The sequence below is a fragment of the Protopterus annectens genome, chromosome 4.part0 (assembly GCF_019279795.1).
Source record: "Protopterus annectens isolate FY-2018-M chromosome 4.part0, PAN1.0, whole genome shotgun sequence".
In the NCBI taxonomy this organism is placed as follows: Eukaryota; Metazoa; Chordata; order Ceratodontiformes; family Protopteridae; genus Protopterus; species Protopterus annectens.
Window position 1 is genome coordinate 1,034,415,972 of NC_056733.1, and position 18,304 is coordinate 1,034,434,275.

The 18,304-nt window shown below is 40.6% G+C and overlaps 1 protein-coding gene across 2 annotated transcripts in view; it reads right to left on the reverse strand.

Annotated features, from left to right (window-relative positions):
* LOC122799721 (protein bicaudal C homolog 1-like) overlaps positions 1-18,304 on the reverse strand; it is a 1,306,264-nt gene that overhangs the window by 523,308 nt on the left and 764,652 nt on the right. The gene's annotated exons all lie outside the window — the stretch shown is intronic.

Sequence of the window (18,304 nt, forward strand, 5' to 3'; positions counted from 1 at the left end):
TAGAACTTCTGATTAGAAGCACTCAGAATAATAATGGCATTCTAAGAATGCAGCTACATAGTAATTTAATTACTACCTTTGCAGATGACATTGTTATTTACCACAACTGTCACACTTCTATTTTGTTACTGTTGCAAAAAAATCAAGGCCATTAGTACAGTGTTAAATTACAAATTCAGCTTTACAAAATGCCACCCTTCCATTAAGCCATTTTCCTAATTTATAGTTTCTAGTACTACTCCACAAAAAAGAGCAACAAAGGCAATTTAACATATTGTTTTATTGCCTTTTTTTGTAAATAACACCTTTTAACCTCTCATGCTACAAGTGGGAATCCAAGCATTATAATGCATGTTTATATTACCTCATACATACTGTACTGTTTGTAAACATTTTTATGGTGTATGTAATACTTTGTGGAGCTTTTTTTCCCAGGCCTCTGCTAAAAAAGGTCGAAAACTCGGTCAGACATTCCTGGTCAACAAATGTCAAATAAATAAAATAAATAAATAAATTAAAATGTAAACCAGAAATCATGCAACGAGGAAAACTTTACAGAAGTAATACAAGCAAGTGCTTTCACTCCTTCTAGAAGTATTTTCAAGTTTTCTAAAAACACTAAAAGCAATGGTGATGTAAATAGTAACCTAAATATTCCTCCATATATCACAGTTACCTGCTTAACCTACAAAGTGGCAATGATTCCAAAAGACTTGTTCTCAGTGTAAATGACCACTTACACTGAGAGCAGGCAGACAGAAGGTGTTGTGGAATATGACCGCTGTAGCAAGCCTGTTTGCAGACAGACCTTACACCAAAGTAAGTCATTTACACCGAGAGCAAGTTTTTTGGAATCTGGCCCAATGTGCATGCCTCCTCTAAGCACTGGTTTTTAGACTGTAGCAATCATTCAAACCAGGTTCTGTTATAGTACTCGGTTTTGTAATCCAGTCATATTCAATACCTACTGCAACATTTTTAAAACCACCACCTGTAAACTTACATGGACAACTTGCAGGATCATAAATTTGAAATTACTTATGCAAGTGCATTATTTTTAGAGCACATGCTCTAAAAGAAAACCTATTGAACTCCTGTATTTGCCCTTGCCTAAGCCCAGCCTAACTCTCTTAGCCTTCACTCCACTTACCCATATGCTCCCTGACTTGTCTAGCTACTGCTCTAGTCTACTTTACCTGGCTGAAACCTTTCTCTAAACTACTAACTCCTGAACTTGTTCACCTGCCCTACGATCTACTATAGTAAATACCAAGTTTGTCTGTACTCTCTATCCCACTGTCTGCAGATCTCCCCAGTCTGAACTGTATTTTACTGTTAGAAAAATATGTATTAGTAATATGCTTAGTGCATTTGAGGTTTGAAAAGGGTTAACACGTTTATTCTATTTCACACTGCATAAATCTGTACGAACTGCAGAAGCATTCCAATCTTGTAATGTCATGAAATATGAGCAGTTATGATCTTTCCTTATGCTTTGGAAATTTAGAGGGAAGCATACAATTTCTGCTAGTGTCAGGAAAATAATAAATAGATATATCACTTCTAATGTCATGAGATTTAAACAAAGAGTTATTGATTTTCCGCTTATGCTATGAGAAAATACACAGCTGCAGTAGCTATTGATAATGAAGACAAAAGGCTGCTTGAAAATATAAACTGCAATCAGCATTTACTTGTACCTAAGCTAGAAAAGTACCTTGAAATGTAACATATGTATTAGAACCGCACAATAGAAGCTTGTAGTGGGCTAAAGCCCCCAAGGTCAGGTTGTTTTTCTCAAATGTTTTTCATACATCCAGTCATGTCAGCAGGAAATCCAAGTAACATTTTCTATGTAACACATAGTGAGTTTTTAAATCTGAACATGTCAGCAGAAAATCTGAGTAACATTTGCTGTAGAACAATACAGAAAGTTGTGTCTACCTACGTCAACCATAGAAAGTAACATTTTGTAGAACAGTATAAGAGAAGCATACTTCCTGTTAGTAATTAGGCAACATCCTGTATTTGCATGTTTTTGTCTCCTTGCTGCAAGTAATAAAAGGTGCCATACCTGAACCTTATGTGAATTGGTCTTTGAAGTTTTTTCCTTTGACAGATTGGTCCTTTGGACCGGAAATCCTCACTTCGCCTCGGATAAGACGGGCCGAGTGGTTGAAACCGTACGGGGAAGAAACCAAATTGGTTCTTCTTATTTGAAAAGCCCTCCGACTGAATTGTCATGCAAAAGAGGCCAGCCACTTTCTGATCTGCAACTGAAGGACGGGTTTTCACGAACCAAGTGATCAATCACGAAGGCTCAGGTAAGGTGAATCTACTTTTTTCTGTTTTAGATCAGGGACTAGATTTGTATTGTTTTTGTCAAGACTGTATTTTTACAAGTCAGGGACAGAAAAGAGTACTGTCTTGTCATAGATCAGGGAAAACAGAATAGGTAGGCAGTCATTCTGAAGAGACTATAGCAAAATCCGTGGTACCACATTAAAAATAAGAGAGGATATGTAACGATCAAAAGGGTAGAACAAAATGGGTAATAATTGCACAAAAAGACCCCAAAATCTGCCGTTAACCGAAGACGCAAAATACATGCAGTCACAGCACGCTGATAATATTAAATACTATTCAAAATGGGTTAATAAGTATGAATTTGACAGTAAATTAGAAAAATCCTCGCTTATCAAACTTGTCAAACAACTCAAAACTGATTCCAAAGGTTGGGTAATAAAGCAACGCCAATTAGGAATTCCTCAGGCACACAGGTGGACTGAGGAAGTAAACCGTAGGGAACAAAAGAACAATAATTCAAAAACAATGTTTTTAGATAAGGAGGACAATAATTTAGTAATAGCGTCGGCCCCTCCGCCTCCCTTACCAGAATATGAAGCAAGTGAACAGGTTAGTCCACCCCCACGATATCCTGTTGTCACTGAAAATAGAGACATTACAAAAGCAAAACCCTTTATTAGAGATCCCATCGGGACTAGGTCTCAAACACGGGCAGGTAACTCAAATGAAGACATTGAGTTATATCAAATGGTTAAGAATTCAAGATCTATGAGTGAAGAAGAAATATGCCCACTCATAGAAGTATCTAATCCTCGGGCAGGACAAGACGGTCAGGACCCAACTATTCTAATGTATAGACCCTGGACTCCGGAAGATATCCGGAAAGCCACTGAGGGAATTCCCCATCCAAAAGTCAATTTTAGAAAGTTCTCAGAAGATTTACAAGGAATGAGGCTAAGTTATAATTTAAACAGAGAAGAGGTAGAAAAAGTAGTTAGACAAATTGTGGGGCCAGATTGGCACATGATTAGTGGCAACTGGAATCCCCGTGACGCTGCACAGATACCCCTCCCACATAGCAGCACAGAACTAGACAACAGAGTAAAAGGTCTTACAGACCGCATCTCTGAGAAATGGAAGCCTAGGGTAGACTGGACTTGCATTAACCAATGCATCCAACAAGAAGGTGAAACTATTGACCGGTATTATGCCAGATTATTGGAATGTTTTAATAACCACTGTGGAATGCAGGTTCCTGAAGATCAAACACAAGATTCCCCATATGAACAGCAGTTAAAGAATACATTTTTGAAAGGCGGTATTGCACCCATAAGCAGTTTTATTACAAAACACATGGTAGATCATCGTACAAGCAGGTTACAGTCATTACTTGAATATGCTAGGCATGCTGAAAGGCATTTTAATAGCAAAAAGAAAAATAAAGCTCAAGTATTTTCTGCAGAAGATGGAGCAGAAGTTTATGTAGTACAGTCCGGGAAAATGGGCAAGAAAAATGCCCAGGGAAACAAACAATCTGATCAGCGATCAGAGGACTTTGAAGGGCGAAAGAAAAGGGGAGAATGCTTTAAATGCGGTAAAAAGGGACACTTGGCAAGGGATTGCAAGAAAAACAAGAAGGCAACCACGGAAGACAAGGAGGGTGAGGACTGACTATATGATAGTCAGGAATCACTAGAAGGGGATAGCGGAGATAGGACAAATGAGAATGTGATAGAAGGAGTAGAGGATGTGACAGAAGAGATAGAGGAAGTGCATGAAGTTATGGACAGTGAAGAAAATGAAATATTAGACCTAGCTTTATTGAGCCTGGAGCTCTATTTAGCGGACACAAAACCAGAAGTTACACTCTTGGTAGAAGGGAGGGGAAGTCAAATTCTTGTGTGACTCAGGGGCATCACGAACCCTGATACATCCCTCCAAACTGCCAGAAAACTCAGAGTCACCTGATTACATACTAGTAAAAGCAGCTAACGGACAGCTGTACCGGGATCCCCTCTCCCGTAACATTGCAATAACTGATCCTGTTTCAGGATTGACTCAGAAAAGCAAAATTGTTGTTTCTGCAAAATGCCCAGTAAACCTCTTGGGCAGAGACCTTATGTAGCTATTTGGTATAGCAGTAGTCTCAACCATGCAGGGTATGGAAGCACAGCGACAAATTGATATCTATGCAGTGCATTTGGAGGGTGAAATGTTTTATTGGTACAGCCAGGACTTGGTTACGACTGGTCCAGGGGCTGTGACCGAAGAATTGATGAAAGTAGCCATCAGCAAGTTCCCTTCCCCTGACATTGATAAGCAATGCCTGTTGCACTGTACCCTGTATTATTGTAACACACCAGGACCTGATAAGGAATATGAGCAAGAATTGTTTAAAAATTGTGCAAACAGATTGATATTACGTAATCTGTACTGGGACACAGAAGAGAACAGTGTAGCTAGCTGTTCATTGCCCCAGGAGTTCTTTGCACTCTATAAATCTAATTGATTACCACATGTTAGCTTAACTAAGGACAGAAACATAGAATGGGCAGACTTAGGAGAAAAAGTCACGAGATGGGAAAAACAGACAGAATTAGAACTGTCAGAACAGGGAATACAAATACAGAAGTTGAATTGGATAACTCAGACCCACCCAGCCATGCACTCGCAGTCTAGCGAGGACAGCTGATTAGCACTCCTATTAAAGGAGGAAGAGAATGCCTTACAGAATATACCAGAAACTCTATGGTCAACAGGAAAGTCAGATGTAGGACTTATTCGTACAGCAGGACCAGTAACTATCACACCAAAGTCAGCATTTAGACCACAGAAAAGACAGTATCCCTTGAGAAAAAATGCAGAGGTAGGAATCAAACCTATTATAGCAGCTTTACTTAGGGAAGGGGTGCTGGTGGAGTCTCCTGATTCACCATGCAACACACCCTTATTTCCTGTTAAGAAAGCAAATGGAGAATGGCGTATGGTCCAAGATTTACGAGCTGTAAATGACGCAGTAATACCAAGGGCACCTAAAGTGCCAGACCCACACACCCTGTTGAATGATTTAAAAACTCAACAGAAATATTTTTCTGTGGTAGATATCAGCAATGCATTCTTTTCGATACCGATACACCCTGACAGCCAGTATTGGTTTGCATTCACATTTCAGGGGAAAAGGTATACATATACACAACTACCACAGGGATATTGTGAAAGTCCAACAATATTCTCACAAGAAATGGCAAGCAACTTGGCGGGATTTACCCCACCAAGAGGCAGTCAGATTTTACTTTATGTTTATGATATCCTGCTGGCGGCCCCCACCCAGCAAGATTGCAAAGAATATACCATAGCGCTATTACGATTTTTAATCGCTGAAGGACATCAGGTAAACAAAAATAAACTGCAGCTTTGGAAAAAACAAGTCAAATATCTAGGATATGTAATATCCAAGGAGGGTAGAACATTAGATGAGGACAGAAAAGTAGCAATTTTGCAAGCACCAAAACCCACTACCAAGAAGGAAATGATGTCTTTCCTGGGTACAACTAATTTTTGCCGGAGCTGGATTCCAAACTATGCTTTGGAATCTGCACCTCTGACTGACCTGATATATAAAAAGCCTATGTCAGCACAGGATTTGTTACAATGGACACCAGAGGCAGAATCTGCTTTCTGCAAACTGAAACAGTTAATAGCGTCCTCATTAGTTCTGGGATTACCAAACTACCATAAACGTTTTTTCCAAACTGTAGATTGTAAGCAAGGTTATATGACATCAGTGTTAACACAACAGCATGGGGACAAGCAACGCCCCATTGCTTATTATTCATCACAACTAGACCCAGTGGCATGGTCTTTACCTCACTGTGTACAAGCGGTAGTTGCAGCTGCAATGGCAGTACAGGCTTCGGCCTCAGTAGTTTTATACCACCCTCTCACTTTGAGAGTGCCTCATGCAGTCGCGATTATTTTACTGCAAGAGAAGGTAGCATATCTTTCCCCTGCTAGGCATCTTTCCTGTATGACTATATTGTTGAACCAACCTCACATGACAATTGAACGATGCACGACTTTGAATCCTTCTACCTTGCTCCCAACCCCTGCAAGATGGCACACCACACCACTGTCTGCAGGTGATGGAGCAAAAGACACTACCTAGAAAAGATCTCGCGGATATCGCCTTGGATGATGCCGAGGTGACATACTACGTGGATGGTTCATGCAAAAGGGGTCCTGCAGGACAGAACCTAGTAGGATATGCTGTAGTTTCTGATACTGAGATTATAGAAGCAAAACCTTTACCACACAACTTATCTGCACAGGCAGCAGAATTGATTGCTTTGACACGGGCATGTACCTTAGCAAAGGGTAAATGTGTGAACATTTTTACTGACAGCCAGTACGCTTTTTCTACTGTACATGTTTTTGCGCAACAGTGGAAAAATCGAGGAATGATAACATCTACTGGCAAACCTATCAATCATGCACAGTTTATTTTAGATCTTTTAGAATCTATTCAGTTACCTCAGAAAGTACCTATTTGTAAATGCACAGCACATACCAAGCAACAAGATAGGATTTCAAAAGGTAATGCGAGAGCTAATACAGCTGCAAAACAGGCAGCATAAGAAGTATTTCTTGTAAATGAGGAACTACAACCCTCTGAGATTTTAGACTTAGAAATGTTAAAGACAATGCAGACACTTACTACGCAAGCTGAAAAATAAAGATGGGTAAAATGAGGAGCAATTCTCGAAAAGGGGCTGTACATCTCTAAAGAAGGGAAACCGATACTACCATCTAATTTGTTTAGATATGCAGCTTTGTTGAGCCATGGGCAATGCCATGTCTCAACAAGGGGGATGGTACAGCTGGTGAACCGAGTGTTCACAACATATGGATTTACAAACTATTCTAAAAAATTTTGTTTAATGTGCCACATTTGTAACAAACATCATGCACAAGGGACGTTAAAGCCCAAGCAAGGGAGTTTCCCTACACCACCATATCCGTTTCATACTATTTGTATGGAATTCATAGAATTGAACAAATGTAAAAATAAGAAGTATTGTCTTGTCATTGTAGATATGTTTTCCAGATGGGTGGAAGCCTTTCCGACCAAAAATCCAGACGCAGCTACGGTAGCGAAAGTCCTTGTTAAAGAAATCATCCCTAGATTTGGCATTCCGGAAAGGATCTACAGTGACAATGGTACACACTTTGTAAACCAAACCATACAACAGTTAAGTAAGCATTTTGACATTTCTTGAAAAAATCATTGTGCATACCATACGCAATCTGCAGGGCTAGTTGAGAGGCATAATGGAATTTTAAAGAATAAGTTAAGAAAATGAATAGCAGAAACAGAAAAGAATTGGGTGTACTGTCTGCCCCTGGCACTGTTGAGCATGAGAACTGTTCCAACTGCAAAAGGATTGACTCCTTTTGAAAAACTATTTGGAAGGGCTTATTATATACCCCAGTGGAAACCTCTCATGCCCGCAGACCAGGAAGCGGACTGTACACTAGCCGAATATATGAGAAATTTGTTGAATTCTAAACATCTGTTGCAGTCAAATTCTGTTTCAGATAAAGAACAAACCAAAACATCGGAAGTGGCAGTGATCCCAGGGAATTGGATCTGGGTGAAAACTATCAAAAAGAGGAATTGGACATCACCAAGGTGGGAAGGTCCATACCAGGTGCTTCTTTCAACACCCACTGCAGTCAAAATTGCAGAGTGAGCCTCGTGGATCCACCTGACGCACTGCAAACTAGTTAAGAAGTTTGAACTGGACAAAAATCTTACCTCTCCATCGGGGCCCTCAGCACAAAGTCTGGCTACAAAGGGGGTTCAGATCAATAGGACTGATCCGTCTCAACCCCAGTGAAGAAACCATCGGTGCTAAAGGTCCTATTAGGGCAGAGAGTAAGACCACATGTTAAAAGCAAAAATGATAGAATCTAGAAAAATCCAAATAGAGCTACTTGGAAGAGTTGGAGAAAATAGGAATACAGAATAACCATTTCCTCAGAAGTATTGCATAATCATTTTGTTAACTGTACTAGTGACAATAATCTTTTTGTTGTGGCCATTCCCTTTCCCAGCCACACAAACTGAACTGAATAAACGTGAAAAGTTGCACATAGACTGGCATCCAAACTTCAATACTTATCATGCAATCAAATATGTGTATGCTGAGACTTTCAATGTTTCGAATTGCTGGATTTGCACAGCTTTGCCAACAGCATATGGGGGGGGGGGGGTTATTGTTAACTTCAGTCCCTCTAGGGGTCAACGAGACCTGGAAAAACTTGGTTCATGATACATCAACTATTAAAGCACAAGATAAAATAGCATTGCCCTTGTCTGTTCAACAAAAGGGAACTGTGTGTTTTTACAAAAATGATACAGTCCAGGTGGGCTGGAGCAATTGCAATGTGACTGTTCCTTATAAATGCTATACTAAAGCTAATAATACAGGTTTTTATTGTAAAACAAACTATGATTCATTTTTTAAATTGATGCACAAAACAATTGAAGAAGTAAAACATGATTCTGTTCTCTATAAACAACTGTCTATAACTGACAGAAAAATGTTTCACGCAGGACAAATGTATATTCATAGTAAAGTTACTACTAAAGTAGAAGATTGTTATTTTATATGTGGTAGCAAAGCATATAAGTGGTTACCTGAGAATTGGTCTGGCAGTTGTTTTTTGGGCTACCTGGTTCTGGCCATACGACACACAGCAGTTTTACCTCTAGGAAAAATTTGAAATGTTCGAGAAGCCATCAAGAAGCCTGTCAATCCAGTAGGACAACTCGATGCACCCTGGAAAAATCATCATGCTGTGGGTGATGGACTGACACACATGGACTTGAGTGATTCTGTTATATCGTGGGTAGGCATATTACCAGCATATGGAGCAGTAAAATCGATCTGGGAGCTGAGAAATCTGTCTAAACTTCTCGAAGTAATGAGCAATGCAACCTTTTCCGCTCTAGAATTTGTGACTGATTAACTGAATGCCATGAGAACTGTAGTGCTTCAAAACCACATGGCTCTTGACTTCACCCTAGCAGCGAGAGGCGGTACTTGCGCTTTAATCCAGGAGGAGTGCTGTTCGTATATTCCTGACCATAAACACGAGATAGACAATCACCTTGAGGTAATTCAACAAGTGTCGGCCATGACCAAACCAGGACCAAATCCATTGACGGACTTTTTCCAGAAATTGTTTGGGGGGTGGGGCAGTATCCTAATGAACATTCTGATTGCCATCTGTGCAGGAATGATCCTACTGGGGGTATGTGGTTGCTGCTGCATTCCTTGCATAAAAGGACTGATTAAAGACTTTATAGACATGTCAGTTTCAGAAACCTTATATCAAGGTGCTGAATTTGAAGAACTGTTGAAAAATTGAAAATGCTTTCATAAGTTTAAACTGAATGACTCTCTTAACTGCAAATCCTGAGTAGGGAGAGGTTAGGGGAAGAAAAACTGTTTATGCTTATTTTTGAAAGTAGAATAAAGTATTAAAAGGGGGGAAATGTTAGAAAAATATGTATTAGTAATATGCTTAGTGCATTTGAGGTTTGAAAAGGGTTAACACGTTTATTCTATTTCACACTGCATAAATCTGTATGAACTGCAGAAGCATTCCAATCTTGTAATGTCATGAAATATGCGCAGTTATGATCTTTGATTATGCTTTGGAAATTTACAGGGAAGCATACAATTTCTGCTAGTGTCAGGAAAATAATAAATAGATGTATCACTTCTAATGTCATGAGATTTAAACAAAGAGTTATTGATTTTCCGCTTATGCTATGAGAAAATACACAGCTGCAGTAGCTATTGATAATGAAGACAAAAGGCTGCTTGAAAATATAAACTGAAATCAGCATTTACTTGTACCTAAGCTAGAAAAGTACCTTGAAATGTAACATGTATTAAAACTGCACAACAGAAGCCTGTAGTGGGCTAAAGCCCCCAAGGTCAGGTTGTTTTTCTCAAATGTTTTTCATAAATCCAGTCATGTCAGCAGGAAATCCAAGTAACATTTTCTATGTAACACATAATGAGTTTTAAATCTGAACATGTCAGCAGAAAATCTGAGTAACATTTGCTGTAGAACAATACAGAAAGTTGTGTCTAACTACGTCAACCATAGAAAGTAACATTTTGTAGAACAGTATAAGAGAAGCATACTTCCTGTTAGTAATTAGGCAAAATCCTGTATTTGCATGTTTTTGTCTCCTTGCTGCAAGTAATAAAAGGTGCCATACCTGAACCTGATGTGAATTGGTCTTTGAAGTTTTTTCCTTTGACATTTACAATAGTAGTTTGCATCAATAACCTCTACCGTAGTTCAATTTCTGAATGTATTTGTTGCTATCTATTTTGTTCTATGTTTACATTTGTTGCTTTTTATATATATAACTAGTCCATGTATCTATAACCTGTGCTGTATGGAGCTTTTCTTCTGGGTGTCTGCTGAAAAAAGGCTCAAGCTCAGTTGGACATACCCGGTTAACAAATGTCAAAACAAAATAAAATAAATAAATGTGTATCGTGTTTCCTTGTATCATACATTATTGTTTCTAGTGCTTAACAATTAAGTACACATCTGCTAAGTTTTATAAAGTTTCTCTGTGTAAATCAGAGATATGGTAGACCTTGCTGAAGCCAGTTTTGTAGACAAACCGTTCTGTCAAATTTCCCAAACTTGAAAAAATTGTTTTATCAGCCATAAGTGAAATGGAGGAAATTCCCCCACAAGTCCACAACCCCCTGCACTCCTGACCTAAAACAAAATCTTTTGAGGTTGCAAAACATTCTGGGAAGGCTTATAAACTTTGATGGAAGGGTCCATCAATAAAATGGGCTTCAATTAAAGGTAGCGTTACGGTTGATTACCAACTTCTTTACTGCTGTTATTAAACATACATATTTATATTTCAATTAATATACCATTACACATTACATACATCTCCCTAAAGCTTCATTATAGCAGCATTTGTTCTGAAACCAGGGTGCTATTACTCTTACTATAAAACTTAATTAACAATCTGGATTATAATTATTAGGGAGAGAAATTTCAATAATGAATTTATATTTATTTCATCATTCTAACTAATATACTTTTCCATCTAGGGCAAAAGGAGGATGCATCATCAAACCACTCAAATCTCTTTATAGTTACCCTTCAGTTCCTGCGACCTACATCTCTTTATTTTACCTATTTAGGCATTGTTAACCAGGTTAGTCACACTAGGCCAGTAGTCTCTTTTCAGGGAAGACCCTAGGTGGTATTTTTACTAAGAGAAAGTTGGCCAGGGCAGCAGGAAACTTCCCCTACTCTTTTCAATAGGTGTTGTGAGATCTTTTACACCCACCTGAGCTACTCCCAACTCAGGAAGATACGGCCTCAGTTTAACATGCCATTCAAAGGATGATGCAGTCAGAAATGCACCACCCTCCTTATACTGCAGTGTTACTCAATCTATCTGGTGTGGGAATAGAACTCACAGCCTTCTGCATCAAAGGCAAGTCTGTTGTGCCACTGACTTTACTTATGATGCTGTGCTTTCTGACCTCCCGCCTTACAACTATCCATTAGCAAGTAGACAATCACTTCTGTCACACTCTTCCAATATTTATTTATTTACCTTTTTTTTCACTATTTGGTAACTCGGTAGGTTCAAAGACCCTTTTCACCCATTACGTGTGGGCCTGACTCCAATAACTCCCCTAGATGTTTCTTCCCTTAAGACATAACCTTATTTTGTATAAGATATTGCCCTTGTCTGTTTTATTTCTTCTTCCTTTGTCAGTTTAGAGATTAGCCCTGATGGCAACATTATAATTCTCTTCATTCAGACCATAACTCATTTGTAATATAATTCTCTTCATTCATACCATAACTCATTTGTAATATAATTCTCTTCATTCAGACCATAACTCATTTGTAATCTTTACCAGATTGTACCATGCCACTGCTTTGACAAAAATGTCACCTCATGCTTATACCGTAATATGTCCAGCATCACTGTCTTCTCAGTCTTACTCTCCAGAGGCAGTCATATAGGTTCATAGGTAAGTAACAGGCTTTCTGCCTGAGGGCATCTATAAGCCCAGCCAGAATGTGTTGGCTTTCGCCGCCCCCTTAGATTAGTTCCCTGTGCCTCGGTCCAGCAGAGCCATTAGTTCCCTGTGCCTCTGTCCAGCAGAGCCACTGCAGTGATCCCCAGGGTAAATTTTCTGTTTCCCATCTACTCGTCAAGGTTTCTCTTGAAGAGTGTTAGTGAGGGGCTTTGCCTAATGTAGATTGGAATCCTGTTCCAAAGCATGGGGTGTCTCTGGGAAAGGAATATATCCCTCCAGCACGTCCTATTTATCATTGTGGTGAGGTTTAGATCCCTAAAGCATGTGGCTCTTGGGGATTTGTTTTTTTTTTTAGGTGGATCATGTCCATCAATTCTGGGTTGGACATGGCCTTGTATGTCAGGCAGAGATCACCTCTGAGTAAGCGGTATGCAACCGAGTACAGCTGGAGTTTCTTCAGTCGGGCTGCATAGGGCATATGTCTGAGGCCAGTAATCCTCTTGGTGAGGTAATTCTGTGGTCTTTCCAGCTGTTGCAGGTGTCTTGTAAGGTACATCCCAAATATGGGGCATTATACTCTATGATGGGTCTGATGAGTGATGAGCAGAGAGGCATAATAACCTCTTTTGTTCTAGATGCAAACCCTTTTGTGATTATGTGGGCCACATAGAAACATTTTCTAACCACCTTGGCAATATGATTATCAAAGGAGAGATTACTATCTACTTGGGTCCCCAGATCCCTTATTACATTTTCTATATTTAGGGGACTACCCCTTATGTTGTAGTCTGTGGCTACTTTGTTTTTTCTAAAGGAGATGACTATGCACTTTTTGGCATTTAGCTTGAGGCCATGATTTTGACACCAGGTATCTGTCTCAGTGAGACCCTTATGGAGGTTTTCTGTATCAGCTGGAGAGTCAGTTATGGCCCAGAATTTGCAGTTGTCTGTGAAATTGGTCAGCCATAGTCCTCCTGTTCTTGCCTGTACCTTTGAGAAGTATATACCGAACAGGAGGGGTCCCAGGACTGAGCCCTCGGGGATGCCACTTGTAACTGGTTTAGAGTCGGACCTAGAGCCTGCAACTCTCACCGTGTGGGTTCTATCCGTGCGCCAATTGGCAACCCATCTCGTGATGTAGGGGTTTATGTTCAGGCTGGTGAGTTTGTCTATAATACCAGAATGGGGAATGCTGTCAAAAGCCTTTGGAGGTCTAGGTAGGCTGTGTGGACTTCCTTTCCCTCATCTAAAGCCTTGGTAATTGTTTCAAAGAAGTCCACCAGGTTTAGGAGGCATAATCTGCCCTTAACAAGGCCAAACTGGGTAGGGTCCAATGTTTGAAGGTTCCCAATGTCTCTGTTAATGAATTCCATGATGATGCGCTCCACAGCCTTGCAGACCAGGCTAGTCAGGCTTATAGGGCGATAGTTCCCGGGGTCTGTTGTGGCTCCACCTTTGTGGAGCAGGATAACTGTTGCTGTGTGCCACTCTATGGGTACGTACCCTGTAGACAGGCTGAGTTTGAACAGTGTTTTTAGGTGAGGGGTTAGTTCATTATGGAGCTTGTGTAAGACACAGCCTGGGACACCGTCTGGTCCCATTGAAGCTATATTTTTGGCTTTGGATAGGGCTGTTTTAACCTGTGTGTCAGTGATTGCCGGGGCACTACATTCTTCTGGTACAGTTATGGGCCCTTTAGGGGGTGAGAGGGGGATGAAGTTTGCACTAAACCTGTCTGCCAGAATGTTGGCAATATCAGTCGGTTGAGTGTATTTTGTGCCATTCTGCACTAACTCAGAGCAGATCTGAGAGTTTCCACTTAGGTTCTTTACATAGCTAAAGAACACTTTGTGGTTATCTTTGGAGTCCTTGGCAATTTTTCGTTTGAAGCTAGCCTTGGATGATTTAATAAGGGATCGTAGTTTCTTGCTGATACTGATCAGGGATGTCTTTCCTTCTTGGGATTTTACTCTTTTCTGTACTAGTTTCTTCCTTCTATTGTATAGCTTGTTTATGGCAGGAGTCCACCAGACTGGTTTCCTTTTCTTGGAGGAGTGAGTCTTGGTTTTGCTTGGGATAGCACAATCCATGCATTCTTGCAGGTGCTCATAGAGTGCCTTTGTAAGGGATTCAGCAGCTTGGATAGTGTTGTCCTTTAGCATGGGAGCTGTGAACCTTTCCACCTCAGTCTTAAGTAACATGAAGTTTGCTTTTGAAAGGTTTTTCACTGTGGTTTTCTTGATTGGGGGTGGGGGCGGAATGTGGATATCCAGAGTGATTAGTCTATGGTCTGATCTAACCAGCGAGGGTTTGACCTCCGGTGTCGAACACGGTCGCCCATGTTGGTGATGACCAGGTCCAATATGTTGTCACCTCTGGTGGGGGTGTTGACCAGTTGATCCAGGGCATTTGAGTTTATAAATTCTAGGAAGTGTTGGGCAAGGGAGTTAGTACTTGAGTAGTTCTCCCAGTTAATGTTTGGGTAATTGAAATCACCCAATATTAGGGCATTTGGTAGGACCTTCATATTTTCCAATGTCTCCAGAAACACGGAATGGGGGTCCTGGGTCATGGTGGGTGATCTGTAGCAAGCTACAATTTGAATTGCAGTTTTGCCCGTTGTTAGTTGCACATGTATGATCCCTGAGGCATTGTGCTGTGCCACTAACCTGGAGGTGTGGGTCTCCTTGATGACTATGGATACATCCCCACCTTTTGTGTTTTGGTCCGGGTTCTGTGGCCGAAAAGTATGGTATGAGTTATAGCCTGGTAGTACTGGGGTGCTCTCTGGAGCCTTAAACCAGGTTTCTGTTACTGCAAAGATATCGATGTTCTCCATACTGAGGAGTGCCTCCAGTGCATGTATTTTGAGGTTTAGACTTCTGGCGTTGAGTAGCATTACCCTCAGTTTTTGGTTACTTGTGCTATTTACAGTGGTGGGTTTGTCTTTTGAGCCTCACCCAAAAAAGGCACTATGGGGGCAGCAAATATCTTGGCCAGTATTCGAAAGCCTAAGGGTGACAGGTGCAAGCCATATCTTGTGAAGCAACGTGGCTTATCGAGCATGTCATCACAGGTGGACAGATACTGGATCCCCTTTGAATGACACCAGAAACTTAGCCAATTGTTGAAATTGATCATTTTCTTTCTTTATACTGTGGTATCATTCTTGGTGTGTGTATACATGAGTATAGAATACTGGAGGTCTTGACGTGGAGTCCCAAAAATAAAGATTTAAAATCAGTGCCTAAGCAGAAGGCTTTCACTGCTTTGTGTCTATGTAATTTCATATTCTCAGTCAATGTGCAGCCACCATAACTGGAAGACTTATTTTACAGTACTTGACAGTTCCTTTTTGCATGCACTCAATCTCTACATACTATGACATGCTCATCAGGTTAAAGCCATTCCAAGTAATTATACATCCATAACAGTACAAACAAATACATAAAAAATAAGATACACATCCCATTGTCAGGATATCACTCCTGTTAAAATTTTACATACTGCATAAATTCAGTACTTAATAAACAACTGTGAACTTCAAAACAATAAAATGTGGTACCGCCAAACAGAAATTAATTTTCTGTATCTTACAGGCTTCTCAGAACAGACCTACGGCTTGCCTTCGAGCAACCAGGGACCCAGTAGTCCAAGATCTATGGTACCTTCATAAGTCCAACAATCACACAAATACCAGAACAAGTGATCTAAACCTGCTTCAGCAGATCCATAAAACAAGGTGCAGAGACAGATTTGCTACTCAGCATCTCCGTCACCTCTGAAATAGACTCATTCTGCAGATAAAGCAGTGTGATTTACTACCTTCTTTCAGATAGGACTTCCTTCAATGGCCTATATCTCCTTCAGAGGGGAGATACAGTCAATGGTGGGAAATTGAGTGGCTGTACCTCCCCTACAATTTGGGGATCACATCCCATTTTTTTATATGTATTACATCTGAGGTCAAACTTGGAGAAAAGGAAAAAAAAACTATTTCCAGTTCTCCGAAATATAGATCTCACACTAAAAGCACATGACTTGTGGTAAAACAAACTCTGATATATGAAGATTATCAAAAATGTGACAAAGTGACAGCAGTACTGTAATATTTGTGATAAGAACACATAATAAATGGCAATGCTCCCCTCCCCCACAAAAAATCCTCCCTGAGTTTAACTCGGCACCACTGCTGTCTTGCAAAAGTTTATCTGTAATCTTTGGTTTTTGACTTATATTCATAGGTTCATAGGTAAGTACTAGATTATATAAGCCTAGCCAAAAAGGTTCCTTGGCTTTCGCCACCCAAGAAATTATTTTCCTGTGCCCCTATCAAGCAGTGCTGCAGAAGTGATCGCCGGGGTGAATTTTCTATTTCCCATCCAGTCATCAAGGTTTTTCTTGACATGAATGGGTAGTTTGTTCCAGAGTAGGGGAAGTGTCTGGGACAGGAATCTATCCCTCCAGCATGTTCTGTTTATTGTGGTGACAAGGTTTAGGTCCCTGGAGCATGTGGTTTGGAGAGATTGGGATTTCTTTAAGTGTAGCATGTCCAACAGCTCTGGGTTTGACATAGCTTTGTATGTTAGGCAGAGACTGTCTCTGAGTAGGCGATATGCGATGGAGCAGAGCTGGAGTTTTGAGACAGTCTGCGCATGGCATCTGTTTGAGGCTGGTAATCCTCACAGTGAGGTATTTCTGTGGCCTTTCCAATTGTTGTAGGTGTTTTGTGATATACATGCCAAACGGGGCATTGTACTCTATAATGGGTCTGATGAGGGATGAGTAGAGAGGAACTATGACCATTTTTCTAGAGGAGAACTCTTTTGTGATGAGGTGTGCCACATAGGAGGATTTCCTGACTGTGGCGATGTGGTTAACAAAGGAGAGGCTACTGTCCACCTGTGCGCTGAGGTCTCTTATCACACTTTCAGTGTTTAGTGAGCTACCGCCTATGTGGTAGTTCATGAGTACTGAGTTTTTCCTAAAGGGGATGACAATGCACTTTTCTTGGCACTGAGCTTGAGGCCATGACTTTGACACCAAGCATCTGTCTCTGTGAGGCCCTTTTGTAGAATGTCTACATCATTAGGTGATTCTATTATGGCTCCCAGTTTGCATTCATCTGCGAATTTTGTTAGCCAAAGACCTTCTGTGTTGGCCTGCACTTCAGAGACGTAGATGCCGAACAGGAGAGGACCCAGGACTGAACCCTGTGGTACGCCACTTGTTACTGGTCTGAAGTCGGACTTGGAGTCGGCTACTTTTACTGTGTGGGTTCTGTCAGTGAGCCAGTTGGCCACCCATCTTGTGACATAGGGATTTATGCCCAGTTTAGTGAGTTTATCTATAATTCCAGAGTGGGGGATGATATTGAAAGCTTTGGTGAGGTCAAGACAGGCTGTGTGCACTACCTTGCCCTCATCTATGGCTCTAGTGACTGCTTCAAAGAAGTCAATCAGGTTTAATAGACATTATCTACCTTTTACAAACCCAAACTGAGTGGGGTCCAGGGTTTGGAGGTTACCTATGTCTTTGTTTATAAGCTCCAAGAGGATATGTTCCATGGCCTTGCAGACCAGGCTCGTCAGGCTAATGGGTTGGTAGTTTCCAGGGTCCGTGGTGGCACCCTCTTTGTGGAGTGGGATAACCGTCATTGTGCACCATTCAATAGGCACATAGCCTGAGGTGAGGCTATGAATGAACATGGTACTTAGGTGGGGTTCCAGTTCATTCTGTAGTTTGTGCAGTATGCAGCCTGTGATGTTGTCTAGTCCCATGGATGCTGTGTTTACAGTTTACATAACATTTATTCATCCATGATAGACATACCTCTAAATGTCTTATCACAAGAAATCTTGACAAAGCCTAAAACAATG